The 12,410-nt window shown below is 40.5% G+C and overlaps 1 long non-coding RNA gene across 1 annotated transcript in view; it reads left to right on the top strand.

Moving 5' to 3' along the window:
- The window catches only part of LOC130366515 (uncharacterized), a 32,134-nt gene extending 20,920 nt beyond the window's left edge, over window positions 1-11,214 (top strand). The window contains exon 3 of the long non-coding RNA XR_008891905.1: window positions 10,971-11,214. This is a non-coding gene — a long non-coding RNA (uncharacterized LOC130366515). The remainder of the gene's footprint in view (window positions 1-10,970) is intronic.
- The last annotated feature ends 1,196 nt before the right edge of the window (window positions 11,215-12,410 follow it).

Raw genomic sequence — 12,410 nt, 5'->3', positions numbered from 1 at the left:
TCTCAAAAAGCCAAATATGACTCATTCTCTTCTGAGTATTGTAGCTTGCCCGTGGTGCACTTCAGGTCAACTTATGGGGTACCTCCATACTCAGAAGAGATGGGGTTACACATTTTGGGGGGTATTTTCTGCTATTAACCCTTGCAAAAATGTGAAATTTGGGGGGGGGCAAACACACATTTTAGTGAAAAAATAATAATTTTTTTTTACATATGCAAAAGTTGTGAAACCCCTGGGGGGTATTAAGGCTCACTTTATTCCTTGTTACTTTCCTCAAGGGGTCTAGTTTCCAAAATGGTATGCCATGTGTTTTTTTTTTGCTGTTCTGGCACCATAGGGGCTTCCTAAATGCGACATGCCCCCCAGCAAAATTTGCTCTCAAAAAGCCAAATATGATTTATTCTCTTCTGAGCATTGTAGCTCGCCAGTAGTGCACTTCAGGTCAACTTATGGGGAACCTCCATACTCAGAAGAGATGGGGTTACAAATTTTGGGGGGTATTTTCTGCTACTAACCCTTGCAAAAATGTGAAATTTGGGGGGAAACACACATTTTAGTGAAAAAATAATATTTTTTTTTTTTACATATGCAAAAGTCGTGGAACCCCTGTGGGGTATTAAGGCTCACTTTATTCCTTGTTACGTTCCTCAAGGGGTCTAGTTTCCAAAATGGTATGCCATGTGTTTTTTGTTTTTTGCTGTTCTGGCACCATAGGGGCTTCCTAAATGCAACATGCCCCCCGAGCAAAATTTGCTCTCAAAAAGCCAAATATGACTCCTTCTCTTCTGAGCATTGTAGTTCGCCCGTAGTGCACTTCAGGTCAACTTATTGGGTACCTCCATACTCAGAAGACATGGGGTTACACATTTTGGGGGGTATTGTGTGCTATTAACTCTTGCAAAAATGTGAAATGTGGGGGAAACACACATTTTAGTGAAAAAATAAAAAAAAAATTTTACATATGCAAAAGTCGTGAAACCACTGTGGGGTATTAAGGCTCACTTTATTCCTTGTTACGTTCCTCAAGGGGTCTAGTTTCCAAAATGGTATGCTATGTGTTTTTTTTTTTGCTGTTCTGGCACCATAGGGGCTTCCTAAATGCAACATGCCCCCCAAAAACCATTTCAGAAAAACGTACTCTAAAAAATCCCCTTGTCGCTCCTTCCCTTCTGAGCCCTCTACTGCGCCCCCCAAACAATTTACATAGACATATGAGGAATGTGCTTACTCGAGAGAAATTGGGCTACAAATATAAGTATACATTTTCTCCTTTTACCCCTTGTAAAAATTCAAAAATTGGGTCTACAAGAACATGCAAGTGTAAAAAATGAAGATTGTGAATTTTCTCCTTCACTTTGCTGCTATTCCTGTGAAACACCAAAGGGTTAACACACTTACTGAATGTCATTTTGAATACTTTGGGAGGTGCAGTTTTTATAATGGGGTCATTTATGGGGTATTTCTAATATGAAGACCCTTCAAATCCACTTCAAACCTGAACTGGTCCCTGAAAAATAGTGAGTTTGAAAATTTTGTGAAAAATTGGAAAATTGCTGCTGAAATTTGAAGCCCTCTGGTGTCTTCCAAAAGTAAAAACTTGTCAATTTTATGATGCAAACATGAAGTAGACATATTGGAAATGTGAATAAAAAAAATTTTCATTTGGAATATCCATTTCCCTTACAAGCAGAGAGCTTCAAAGTTAGAAAAAAGCAAAATTTTCAATTTTTTCATAAAATTTTGGGATTTTTCACCAAGAAAGGATGCAAGTTACAACAAAAATTTACCACCATGTTAAAGTAGAATATGTCATGAAAAAACAATCTCAGAATCAGAATGATAACTGAAAGCATTCCAGAGTTTAAAGTGACAGTGGTCAGATGTTCAAAAAATGCTCTGGTCCTAAGGTGTAAAATGGCCTGGTCCTTAAGGGGTTGAAGACCAGAGTGTTTTATTGCACATCTGACCACTGTCACTTTAAGCATTAATAATTCTGGGATGCTTTTACTTATGTGACATATTCTACTTTAACATAGTGGTAAATTTTCATCAACACTTCATCATTTCTTGGTGAAAAATTCCCATATTTCATGAAAAATTTGAAAATTTAGCATTTTTCTAACATTGAAGCTCTCTGCTTGTAAGGAAAATAGACATACTAAATAAATTATATATTGATTCACATATACAATATGTCTACTTCATGTTTGCATCATAAAGTTGACATGTTTTTCCTTTTGGAAGACTGGAGGGCTGAAAAGTTCAGCAGGAATTTTCCAATTTTTCACAAAATTTTCTAAATCAGAATTTTTCAGGGACCAGTTCAGGTTTGAAGTAGATTTAAAGGGCCTTCATATTAGAAATACCCCATAAATGACCCCATTATAAAAACTGCACCCCCCAAAGTATTCAAAATGACATTCAGTAAGTGTGTTAACCCTTTAGGTGTTTCGCAGGTATAGCAGCAAAGTGAAGGAGAAAATAAAAAATCTAAAATTTTTTACACTCGCATCTTCTTGTAGACCCAGTAGTAGCGTAAAAGGAGAAAAATCCCCCCAACATTTTTAACCCAATTTCTCTTGAGTAAGGAAATACCTCATAGGTGGATGTAAAGTGTTCGGCGGACGCAGTAGAGGGCTCAGAAGGGAAGGAGCAAAAATGGGATTTTGGAGAGTGAGTTTTTCTGAAATGTTTTTTTGGGGGCATATCACATTTAGGAAGCCCCCATGGTGCCAGAAAAGGAAAAAAAAACACATGGCAAACTATTTTGGAAAATACACCCCTCAAGGAATGTAACAAGGGGCATAGTGAGCCTTAACACCTCACAGGTGTTTGACGACTTTGCGTTGAAGTTGGATGTGAATAGGGAAAATTTGATTTTTAACACTAAAATGATGGTGTTACCTCAAATTTCTTTTCACAAGGGGTATTAGGAGAAAATGGACCCCAAAATTTAAAGTCCAATTTCTTCCTATTAAGAAAATGCACCATATGTGGAGGTTAAGAGCTCTGTTTGCGCACTACAATGCACAGAAGACAAGGAGCAAAATTTGGCTTTTTGAAAGAGAATTTGCTGAAATTTTTTTTTTATTTTTTTTGGGGGGGGGGGGGGGGGGGGATGTTGCATTAAGGAAGCCCCCAGCCAAAAAAAAAAAAAACACATGGCATACTATTTTGGAAACTACACCCCTCAAGAAATGTAACAAGGGGTATAGTGAGCCTTAACACCTCACAGGTGTTTGACGACTTTGCCTTGAAGTTGGACGTGAAAATAATTTTTTTTATTTTTATCACTAAAATGATGGTGTTACCACAAAATTATTAATGTTCACAAGGGGTAATAGGAGAAAAAGGACCCCAAAATTTGAAGCCCAATTTCTCCCAATTAAGAAAACGCCCCATATGTGGACGTTAAGTGCTCTGCTGGCGCACTATAGGTCTCAGAACAGAAGGAGCGTCATTGGACTTTTGGAAAGAGAATTTTGCTGAAATTGAAGTCGTGGGCCATGTGCATTTACAAACCTCCCATGGTGCCAGAACAGCATAAACCCCCCATGTGTGACACCATTTTGGAAACTAGACCCCTTCAGGAACATAACAAGGGTTACAGTGAGTACTTACCCATTACAGGTTTTTTCAACAGTGGGCTGTAAAAGTGAAAAATTAGATTTTTAACACTAAAATGATGATGTTACTCCAAATTTTTCATTTTCACATGGTGTAATTCATTTTTCACATGGTGTAATGGTGTAATAACAAGGGTTACAGTGAGTACTTACACCTCACAGGTTTTTTGAACCTCCAGCTGTTGCAAAACTATTACTCCCAGCATGCCCTTTGGCTGTCCTTGAATGCTGGGGGTTGTAGTTATGCAACAGCTGGAGGCACACTGGTTGCAAAACACAGAGTTTTTTACTTAACTCAGTGTTTCGAAACCAGTGTGCTTCCAGCTGTTGCAAAACTACAACTCCCAGCATGTACTGTCTGTCAATGCATGCTGGGAGTTGTAGTTTTGCAACATCTGGAGGAACACTGGTTGTGGAACACTGAGTTAGGTCACAAACTATGTGTTTCCCAACCAGTGCACCTTCAGCTGTTGCAAAACTACAATTCTCAGCATACACTGACACTCCTGCTGGGCAAGGGTGATTGATGCCGACTCGGACTGGACCAATCACCCTTTCTTTCGGGTCACTGGTGACCTGATTGACTCGGATTCGCTGCTAATCGCCTATCTGAATTGATCGTCGATTTGCGGCGATCGCCAACATGGGGGGGTCCCAGGGCGTTGCACGGGGTGCCTGCTGAATGATTTTGGCGGGCATCCTGGTCCTGCCCCTGCCCTGGCGAGGGGGCAGAGACCAGAATTCAACATGCAAATTCAATATGTAACACACGTCAATTGTGAAGTGGCACCAGTGCCACCTCACTCCTACTGGGAAAGGGTGATTGATGCCGACTCGGACTGGACCAATCACCCTCTTTTTCGGATCACTGGTGACCTGATTGACTTGGATTCAGCGCTAATCGCCTATCTGAATTGATCGTCGATTTGCGGCGATCGCCAACATGAGGGGGGTCCCAGGGCTTTGCACGGGGTGCCTGCTGAATGATTTAAACGGGCATCCTGGTCTTGCCCCGGCGAGTGGCAGAGACCAGAATTCTCTGGTGTATGCTGTTAAAAATAAATATTGGGGTGAAAATCACATAAGAATTGTGAGAAAACCGTCACACACAGGTACAGACACTATATTATGAACTACACTAACTTTACAGCCCCTGTAGCATAGTCAAATAAAAAAAATCCTGGAATACCACTTTAAGTACCAGGGCATCAGGGCATACCCATACGCCCGTGGTCCTTAAGCGGATAAAGTGAAGCTCTGGTGTGAAACCGCTCAGAACATTATTATTAGTGATGAGAGGCATATGCCATATTCAAATTCGCTATATTTCGCGAATATGAGGACGAATATTCGTCCCATATTCGTGAAATTCGAATATTCGTTATATGCGTGACATTTTTTTGAATTGCGAAATTTCTCTATTGCGAATGCGAAATTAATAGCGAAATTTCGCTCGTCTGTGCATGCACACCATAACATCATGCGAGGGACATTGCTAGGGACGTTGTTAAGCTCTGACAACTGTGCTTGCAGAACTCATTGGCTCACAGGCATAAGTAGGGCGGAATTTCCACGAATATTCGCATTGCGAATATTCTTATTGTGGGTCCTTAAGGAAATAATACAAGCATTGCCTTTATCAGTCGAAGGGAATGTTAGCTTCATATTTCTTTCTGTGCTTCCGTACTATAAAAAAATAAAAATAAAATATTCTATGTTGCCAAGAGTCTAAAAGGCGTTCTCACGCCCCTGGAATGCAAAGGGCTAGAACAGCTCTTCACTCCAATCCCTGCTTGCTTGATTGACAGTCAGGGCTCAGTTTCTAGCACAGAGTCCTGCAGCAGGCATTTTAATTTAGTACAGGTTTGAAATTTGGACACCGGACTCAGCTTCCAGCTGAATGTCAATCAAGTATAGTCATGAGCGGCATAGGCCATATTCAAATTCGCGATATTTTCCGAATATATGGACGAATATTCGTCATATAGTCACGAAATTCACATATTCGTTATATTCGTTTTTTTGCGCATATGTGAAAATATATGCGCACATTCGCAAATATTGAGCCCTCCCTTCTTTAATGGTATAGGGACCGGTGACATGTGCATTAACCCCTTAAGGACACATGACGTACTGGAACGTCATGTGTCCACTCCCGATCTATAACGCGGGGCCACGGCGTGGCCCCGCGTCATAGCGGTTCGGGCCCGGCCTCTAACAACGGCCGGGACCCGTGGCTAATAGCGCGCGGCATTGATCGCTGTGCCGCGTGCTATTAACCCTTTAGACGCGCCGTTCAAAGTTGAACGCCGCGTCTAAAGTGAAACCGAAACCATGCCGGCTAGCTCAGTGGGCTGTTCGGGATAGCCGCGGTGAAATCGCGGCATCCCGAACAGCTGACAGGACAGCGGGAGGGCCCCTACCTGCCTCCTCGCTGTCCGATCGCCGAATGACTGCTCAGTGCCTGAGATCCAGGCATGAGCAGTCATGCGGCAGAATCATCGATCACTGGTTTCTTATGAGAAACCAGTGATCAATGTAAAAGATCAGTGTGTGCAGTGTTATAGGTCCCTATGGGACCTATAACACTGCAAAAAAAAAGTGCAAAAAAAAAGTGAATAAACATCATTTAACCCCTTCCCTATTAAAAGTTTGAATCACCCCCCTTTTCCCATAAAAGAAAAAACACAGTGTAAATAAAAATAAAAATAAACATAAATGGTATCGCCGCGTGCGGAAATGTCCGAATTATAAAAATATATCGTTAATTAAACCGCACGGTCAATGGCGTGCGCGCAAAAATATTCCAAAGTCCAAAATAGTGCATTTTTGGTCACTTTCTATATCATGAAAAAATGAATAAAAAGCGATCAATAAGTCCTATCAATGCAAAAATCATACCGTTAAAAACTTCAGATCACGGCGCAAAAAATGAGCCCTCATACCGCCCCATACACGGAAAAATAAAAAAGTTATAGGGGTCAGAAGATGACAATTTTAAACGTATAAATTTTTCTGCATGAAGTTATGATTTTTTCCAGAAGTGCGACAAATTCAAACCTGTATAAGTAGGGTATCATTTTAATCATATGGACCTACAGAATAAAGGTAAGGTGTCATTTTTACCGAAAAATGTACTACGTAGAAACGGAAGCCCCCAAAAGTTACAAAATGGCGTTTTTTTTTTCAATTTTGTCTCACAATGATTTTTTTTCCCGTTTCACCGTAGATTTTTGGGCACAATGACTGACGTCATTACAAAGTAGAATTGGTGGTTCAAAAAATAAGCCATCATATGGATTTTTAGGTGCAAAATTGAAAGAGTTATGATTTTTTAAAGGCAAGGAGCAAAAAACGAAAATGCAAAAACGGAAAAACCCCCGGTCCTTAAGGGGTTAAGTCTGTGATTTTTTGCCCATTGGAACCAATAGGCCCATTGTGGTCTATGGGGATCGCTAGCCATGCAAAACAGTATGCTAAGCAGGACCGTCTCAGCAGCACAGTGGATGGGAGACCACCATGGGTTTGAGTCCCAGGGTGGGACTGAGTTTTACAGTGTTGTGGCTTAACTTTACTTTCTTGGAAATGCTGCTGAGTTGCCCATAGAAACCAATCAGATTGCTTCTTTCATTTTTCACAAGGGCTCTGCAAAATGAAAGAAGCGATCTGATTGGTTGCTATGGGCAACTCAGAAACTTTTCCTGAAAAGTTTCTGAGTTGCCCATAGCAACCTGACTACTTCCTTCATTTTTCAGAGGCCTTTTCAAAAATGAAGGAAGCAATCTGATTGGTTGCTATGGGCAACTGCACAACTCTTCCTCTACACTGGTTTTGATGTATCTTCCCCATAGAGGGGTATTAATCAAAACCTGTACAGAGGAAAAGTTTCTGAGTTGCCCATAGCAACCAATCAGATCGCTCCTTTCATTTTTCAGAGGCCTTTTCAAAAATGAAGGAAGCAATCTGATCGGTTGCTATGGGCAACTGCACAACTCTTCCTCTACACTGGTTTTCCGCATATGGGCATATTCGCAAATATTGAATCCTCCCTTCTTTAATGGTATAGAGAACTGCGTATATGGTGCACTAACTCTGTGATTTTTTGCCCACTGAAACTAATAGGCCCATTGTGGTCTATGGGGATCTTACACCATATAAAACAGTAAGCTAAGCAGGACTGTTACAGTGCTGTGGTTTAACTTTACTTTCCTGGAAAAGCAGCTGAGTTGCCCATAGTAACCAATCAGATCGCTTTTCAGATTGCTTCTGAAAAGGCCTCTGAAAAATGAAGGAAGCAATCTGGTTGCTATGGGCAACTCAGAAACTTTTCCAGGAAAAGTTTCTTAGTTGCCCATAGCAACCAATCAGATCGCTTCTTTCATTTTGCAGAGGCCTTGTGAAAAATGAAAGAAGCGATCTGATTGGTTGCTATGGGCAACTCAGCAGCTTTTCCAGGAAAGTAAAGTTAACTTACTGTTTTACATGCCGTGAGATCCCCATAGACCACAAAGGGCCTATTGATTTCAATGGGTTAATGCACCAGTCATAGTTCCCTATACCATTAAATGAGGGAGGACTCAATCTTCGCGAATATGCGCATATGCGCATATATTTGCCCATATGCGCATAAAATTTTGCATATGCGAAAAATAAAACGAATATTCGTAATTACGAATATATAGTGCTATATTCGTCATATTCGTGAATTCGCGAATATGCGATATTCACAATTAAAATTCGAATTGCGAATATTCGCGAGCAACACTAATCAAGTAGGGACAGGAATGGGAGGGAAGCTCAGAGGCATTCCAGCCTGAAGCACTTCAGAGGCTTTGAAATGCCTCTTTGACAAAGTTGATGAGATGAATGGGCAAGGCAGATATTTAAACAAAAGTAAATTCATCACACTTCCTCCTGGCAGGTTCACGAGAAGTTTGGACTATTAGTTAGCCCACAGACATACACTATTGTATAACAGATGTTTGAGTAGTGTCTAATCAACATCACATTTTAGGGCTTACAGCCCTTTGATCAAGTTGTACATGCACTATAATGTCTATGTGTTTTTTAGTAGAGGGGCTATAAGTCGTAAAGCATGAATTAATCATGCGAGGGTAGGGTCTTACAGGCAAAGTTTTTACCCCCACCGGTTACAATGGACCATATGTTGTTCCCTTCCACCTTTTAGAGGACTTTGCATCACATCAATACTTGGTGGTGTAGGTGGCACATAGTGTTTTTTGCACACCTTTTCTTTTGTTTGATTTAAAAAAAATTTGGGTGCATATATTTTATCCTAAAAATATTATTAAAAGTTATGTTTTGCGTAATGCATATCCTCAATACTTACTTGTGCACACTAACACTTTTACAAAAGAGACTGTTTTCTTCAGCCTACCTGCCTCAGCTACTATTCGTATCCTGCCACTTGCCTGATGCCACACATCTGATACCAAGTTCTCCTTTTTTCACCCACCTACGTCACCGGATACTGGTATTGTCACCCGCTGCCTCAATATGTCACCGGGTAACTTCAGGACTCCTGATGCTGCTGATGCCACCTCTAAGCTGTCTCATACTGCCACATATGTTCTCCTCATGCTGCTGCCACCTCCAGGTTGTCTCATTCGGCAACTATATGGTCTCCTCATGCTGCCACCAAGTCCAGGCTGTGTCATTCAGCCACTATATGGTCTCCGTATGCTTCTGCCACCTCCAGGCTGTGTCATTCAGCCAATATATGGTCTCCTCACACTGCCTCCACCTCCACATTGTGTCATTTAGCCACTACAGGGTCTCCTCATGCTGCCGCCACCTCCATGCTGTGTCATTTAGGCATTATATGGTCTCCACATGCTTCCGCGTACTCTATGCTGTGTCATTCAGCCACTATATGATCTTCTCATGCTGCCACCAACTCCAGGCTATGTCATTCATTCAGCCACTATATGGTCTCCTCATGCTGTCGCCAACTCCAGGCTGTTTCATTCAGTCACTATATGGTCTCCTCATGCTTCTGCCACCTCAGGGCTCTGTCAATATACCACCATGTGGTCTCCTCATGCTGCTGGCACATTAAATAAAACTTTTTAGGTTCATCTATTTGTAATCTTCAATTTAAATGTTCAAACATATCTTTAATCTTTTCAATTGTGAGGCCCCATGGCCTCGTCAGGCTGTGTCCACCTCCAGGCTGGGTCATTCAGCCACTATATGGCCTCCTCATGCTGCTGCCAACCCCAGGCTGTGTCATTCAGCCACTATATGGTCTCCTCATACAGATGCCACCTCCAGGCTCTGTCATTGTGCCGCTCTGCGACAGTGATTCTAATAGCGACGCCTCTAATCTGCATGTCATACTGAATAACAGTATTATTTCACTAACCCAGCACACACCCTATGCGTGTTACAGCAAGGCAAAGTGTTCTGCACCCCTATTGAGGCTCTCTGTAGGCCAGAAATAGCAGTTTTTAATACAGATTCTCCGCAAATAAATTTGTACCGAACCAATTTTTTTCGGAAAATTTGGCAAATCGGCCGAATCAAATTTACTGTGTTTTTATGTAACTGTGATGTACATACTGTATGCTGTACTGTTCTGTGTATCACACAGATGGAGTTGTTACTAGCTAGGGCCACTTAGCCTTAGGGGCTTCACAATCACACCCCCTGAGCATAACATTTATACCCAATTTTACAATACAATTTCCAACCATTTTACTATTTAGTGAAAAGTACAAATAGTCAACCAGATAGTAAAACATATATCTATGGAACAGGAATGCGTAGCAAGAAAGTAGAAAGACAGTTGGAATTAGGGCTCCAAAAATATTAAATCTCAATTTTAGACTAATCACAGAGATCATCTTTAAGAGTCTAATTAGGGTTTACATTTATTATGTTATTTTCTCAGGTCTGTATTTATTCTGAGTTTGCATTTTTTTAGGGTGGAGGTTGGGGGCATGGCAGAGGTTAGGGGTGTGGTCGGTGCTTGTAATGTTAGGGCTGGGAAAGATGCTGGTGGCGGGACTTGGGCTGAACCAGACTTGTCAGCCTGCCTAGTTCTCTATTTTTGTGATCATTAAGCGTTATTACAATTAGACAGAGCTGTAGTATGCTTCACCATTACAACAAATAATATGACATTTCAAGTAAAAACTGACTTGCAAACACAGCCAATGGTAACACAGCTAATCTGCAGGGAAGCTGGATGTCAGAATTCTGCCAATGTAATATGGATGGCCTATACTGAGGATAAACCATTAAAGAGGAACTATCATCAACATAAAACATTGATATATTGCAGATGTAATTCTGACACTATCTCTAATGTATGTCTTTCAGAAATATTGTAGGGTTCTACCTTATATTTGGTCATTATAATTCTGGCCACTAGATGTCCCATACATTCTTGCAGCATGTCATATGGGTCCCTGCAGCATTAGCTGAGAGACACAGAGTCAGAAAATAAAAGGTGACACAGCTTGCTCAGGGACATGCCCCTGCTAGGAAGAGGAATGCAGGGAAACTGAGCAGACTACGTAGCAGATATCTGGCCAGAACTAGACTGGAAACAGACACAAATGACATGAACAGGATGCTAATTACATTGTAAGTAACATTTATGTTTTATTTTTTTTATTTTTTTTGGTTGGAGACAGGTACGCTTTATATTTTAAAGGCCACATTCGTTCTTTGATTCATATTCTGTTCTGTTGTTCAAAAATGTTTGTGTCCTTTGTTTCTGTTCTATTAGGCTTTAGTTTTATGTAATTTTTATTTTAGTATTTTTTTTGTGATATTACGGAAAATTTTAAATTTATATATGTAAATAAATATTGTTGTATATAAATATTTTCCACCCTCCAGTGGAAAACAATATTTTTTTAAATCAACTGGTGCCAGAAAGTTATACAGATTTGTAAATTGCTTCCATATAAAAATTGTAACCCTTCCAGTACTTATCAGCTGCTGTATGCTCCAGAGGAAGTTGTGCAGCTCTTTCCAGTCTGACCACAGTGCTCTCTGCTGACACATCTGTCCCTGTCAGGAACTGTCTAGAGTACAAGCAAATCCCCATAGTAAAGCTCTCCTGCTCTGGACAGTTCCTGACACGGACAGAGGTGTCAGCAGAGAGCACTGTGGTCAGACTGAAAAGAACTATACAACCTCTCTCTGGAGCATAAAGTACTGGAAGGATTAAGATTTTTAAATAGAAGTCATTTAAAAATCGGTTTAAGGCCCCTCTTTCAGGGTCTGTTGGGTGCCATTGTTTTTTGATGGGAGTAGCGGAAGGAAAATAAATTGTATGATGTATTTTTCCTCCGCTATTCTTCCCGTGCTCCCGATGGACGTCACACTTCCATTACTGTCACAATGGCAGTGTTAAAGAAGCCTAACTTTCTGCCATCAGTTGATTTGAAAAAAATACATATTTTCTACCGGTTTCCCTTAAAAGGCCAAAAAAGACGGTTGTGTGGCATTTTTCCTGTGATTTGTTTTGCCATTACAAATGCAGCAAACAATGTTACAAAACATTGTTACAAATGTAAAAAAACAGTATTGCTGTTATTGAAAAGTCACAACTGGAAAAAAAGCAAAAAAATAAAATAAACATACGTTCCCCTACAGTACTGTACATGTTTCTTCACTGCATCCCATTTACATTTTGTAATTGTTTTGTTCAGGGATTTTTTTTTTAATAGCCTCAATGTACATTAACCTAACAAAACTTAAAAGTCCATAAGGAACAGTTTTTTCTTCTAGAGTTATTACAGGGTATGT

The sequence above is a fragment of the Hyla sarda genome, chromosome 1 (assembly GCF_029499605.1).
Source record: "Hyla sarda isolate aHylSar1 chromosome 1, aHylSar1.hap1, whole genome shotgun sequence".
Classification (NCBI taxonomy): domain Eukaryota; kingdom Metazoa; phylum Chordata; class Amphibia; order Anura; family Hylidae; genus Hyla; species Hyla sarda.
Note: the sequence above shows the minus strand (reverse complement) of the source record. Positions and strands in the feature narration are given on the sequence as shown.